This window comes from Arachis ipaensis, chromosome B09 (assembly GCF_000816755.2).
Source record: "Arachis ipaensis cultivar K30076 chromosome B09, Araip1.1, whole genome shotgun sequence".
Lineage (NCBI taxonomy): Eukaryota > Viridiplantae > Streptophyta > Magnoliopsida > Fabales > Fabaceae > Arachis > Arachis ipaensis.
Window position 1 is genome coordinate 26096910 of NC_029793.2, and position 4097 is coordinate 26101006.

Genomic DNA, 4097 nt, shown 5'->3' on the forward strand with positions numbered 1-4097 from the left:
TATCACATAAAGCCAGCCATGAAAAGGAGTAAGACTGATTGGATGAAGATAGCAAGAAAGCAGAGGTTCAGAGGAACGAAAAGCATCTCCATTAGCTTATCTGAAATTCCTACCAATGATTTACATAAGTATTTCTATCCCTATTTTATTAATTACTTTCGAAAACTCCATTATTACTTTATATCTGCCTAACTGAGATTTACAAGGTGACCATAGCTTGCTTCATACCAACAATCTCCGTGGGATTCGACCCTTACTCACGTAAGGTATTACTTGGACGACCCAGTGCACTTGCTGGTTAGTTGTATCGAAGTTGTGACATATTATGAATGTGTAATCACGATTACGCGTACCAAGTTGCTCACGTGCCAGGAATATTTTGAGCCTGGACATCACAATTTCGTGTACCAAGTTTTTGGCGCCGTTGCCGGGGATTGTTCGAGTTTGGACAACTGACGGTTCATCTTGTTGCTCAGATTAGGTAATTTTCTTTTTGTTTTCTCTTTAAAAAATTTTCAAAAATCTTTCAAAAATTTTTCTTTTGTTTTCGAAAAAAAAATATTTTAAAAGAATGATCAATTTTTTTGAGTCTTGAGTCATGTTATAAGTTTGGTGTCAATTGCATGTGCATCTTGCATTTTTCGAAAATTTCATGCATTCATAGTATTCTTCATGATCTTCAAAGTTGTTCTTGGTAAGTCTTCTTGTTTGATCTTGATGATTTTTTGTTTTGTGTTGTATGGTGTTTTTCATATGCATTCTTGAATTCTTAGTGTCTAAGCATTAAAGAATTCTAAGTTTGGTGTCTTGCATGTTTTCTTTGCATTAAAAATTTTTCAAAATTGTGTCTATGATGTTCATCTTGACATTCATAGTGTTCTTAGTGTTCATCTTGACATTCATAGCATTCTTGCATGCATTCATTGTTTTGATCTAAAAATTTCATGCATTGCATCATTTTAGTGTTTTTCTCTCTCATCATTAAAAATTCAAAAACCAAAAAAATATCTTTTCCTTTTTTCTCTCATCAAATTCGAACATTTGAGTTGACTTTTTCAAAAATTTTTAAAATCAAGTTGTTTCTTATGAGTCAAATCAAATTTTCAATTTGAAAATCTTATCTTTTTCAATATCTTTTTCAAAAATCAAATCTTTTTCAAAATTCTTAGTTATTTTCGAAAATTCCAAAAATATTTTTCAAAAATCTTTTTCTTATTTTTATATCAAATTTTCGAAAATAACATAATCAATTAATGTTTTGATTCAAAAATTTGAAGTTTGTTACTTGCTTGTTAAGAAAGATTCAAACTTTAAGTTCTAGAATCATATCTTGTGATTTCTTATGAATCAAGTCATTAATTGAGATTTTAAAAATCAAATCTTTTTCAAAACTAATTTCTAAAATATCTTCTTATCTTATCTTTTTCAAAAATCTAATTTCAAAATATCTTTTCTAACTTCCTAACTTCTCATCTTTTCAAAATTTGTTTCAACTAACTAACTAACTTTTTGTTTGTTTCTTATCTTTTTCAAAACTACCTAACTAACTCTCTCTCTCTAATTTTCGAAAATATCTCCCCCCTTTTTCAAAAATTTCTTTTTTATTAACTAATTATTTTTTTTTATTTTTATTTGAATTTTCAAAAAAAAAAAGAAAAAAAAATTTACTAACCTTTTTCAAAAACTATTCTCAAAAATCACTAACTCTTTTTCAAAAATTGTTTTCGAAAATTCACTTCCCCCTCTCATCTTCTTCTATTTGTTTATTGATATACTAACATCTTTCCTTCAACTCACCAAAAATCCGAACCCCCTCTCTCTCTGAGTTCATATTTTCTTTTCTTCTTTTCTTCTACTCACATAAGGGAACCTCTATGCTTGGGCAAAAAGGATCCCTATTATTATTATTTTCCTGTGCCCTCTTCTTTGTCATATGAGCAGGAGCAAGGACAAGAATATTCTTATTGAGACAGATCCAGAACCTGAAAGGACTCTGAAGAGAAAATTAAGAGAAGCTAAATTACAACTATCCAGCAAGCACCTGTCAGGAATTTTCGAACAAGAAAAGGAGATGGCAGCCGAAAATAATAATAATGTAAGGAAGATGCTTGGTGACTTTACTGCACCTAATTCCAATTTACATGGAAGAAGCATCTCCATTCCTGCCATTGGAGCAAACAACTTTGAGCTGAAACCTCAATTAGTTTCTCTGATGCAGCAGAACTACAAGTTTCATGGACTTCCATCTGAAGATCCTTTCAGTTCTTAACTGAATTCTTGCAGATATGTGATACTGTTAAGACTAATGGAGTAGATCCTGAAGTCTACAGGCTCATGCTTTTCCCTTTTGCTGTAAGAGACAGAGCTAGATTATGGTTGGATTCTCAACCCAAAGCATGGAGAGGAAGCTTGAAAAGCTTCTCTCAAAGCAGAGTCAAACAAAGCCCCCATAGTCAAACTCTAAGTTTGGTGTTGGGAGGCCACAACCAAACTCTAAGTTTGGTGTTGAACTCCCATATCCAAACTCTAAGTTTGGTGTTGGAGAGTCTCAACAATGCTCTGAACATCTGTGAGGCTCCATGAGAGCCCACTGTCAAGCTATTGACATTAAAGAAGCGCTTGTTGGGAGGCAACCCAATGTTTATTTATCTAACTCTATTATTTTTGTTTTTCATGTTTTATTAGGTTCATGATCATGTGGAATCACAAAATAAATATAAAAATTAAAAACAGAATCAAAAACAGCAGAAGAAAAATCACACCCTGGAGGAGCATCTGTCTGGCGTTCAGCGCCAGAACAGAGCATGGTTCTGGCGCTGAACGCCCAAAATGGGCAGCTTCTGGGCGCTGAACGCTAGAACAGGCATGGTTCTGGCGTTCAACGTCAGAAATGGCAGCAAATGGGCGTTGAACGCCCAAAATGGGCACCAACCTGGCGCTGAACGCCCAGAGTTGTGTGCAAGGGTATTTTGCATGCCTAAATTGGTGCAGGGATGTAAATGCCTTGACACCTCAAGATCTGTGGACACCACAGGATCATCTCAGGATCTGTGAATTCCACAGGATCCCCACCCACCTCACCCTCTCTCTCTCCATTCATGATCATCCCTTCTGTTTTCCATTCACCACTCACATCCATACACACATCCCTCCATCTCCTCCATATCTTCTTCTTCTTCTATTCTTTCTTCTTTTGCTCGAGGACGAGCAACATTCTAAGTTTGGTGTGGTAAAAGCATAGCTTTTTTTTGGTTTTCCATAACCATTAATGGCACCTAAGGCTAGAGAAACCTCAAAGAGGAAAGGGAAGGCAAGTGCTTTCACCTCTGAGCCATGGGAGATGGAAAGATTCATCTCTAAAGCTCATCACTAAGAAAAGGATGGAGCAAACAAGAGAGCTCATTCATGGAGCTCAAGAGGCGCAGGAAGCTCATCACCATGAGATCCTGGAGATGCCTCGAATGCACTTTCCTCCACAAAATTATGGGGAACAACTAAGGGTGGAACATCAAGAGCACTCCATCATCCTTCATGAAATAAAAGAAGATCAAAAAGCAATGAGGGAGGAGCAACAAAAACAAGGAAGAGACATAGAAGAGCTCAAGGACATCATTGGTTCCTCAAGAAGGAAACGCCACCATCACTAAGGTGGACTCATTCCTTGTTCTTATTTCTTCTGTTTTTCGTTTTCTATGATATGTGCTTATCTATGTTCGTGTCTTCATTACATGATCATCAAGAGATCCTGGAGATGCCTCGAATGCACTTTCCTCCACAAAATTATGGGGAACAACTAAGGGTGGAACATCAAGAGCACTCCATCATCCTTCATGAAATAAAAGAAGATCAAAAAGCAATGAGGGAGGAGCAACAAAAACAAGGAAGAGACATAGAAGAGCTCAAGGACATCATTGGTTCCTCAAGAAGGAAACGCCACCATCACTAAGGTGGACTCATTCCTTGTTCTTATTTCTTCTGTTTTTCGTTTTCTATGATATGTGCTTATCTATGTTCGTGTCTTCATTACATGATCATCAGTAGTTAGTAACTTTGTCTTAAAGTTATGAATGTCCTATGAATCCATCACCTCTCTTAAA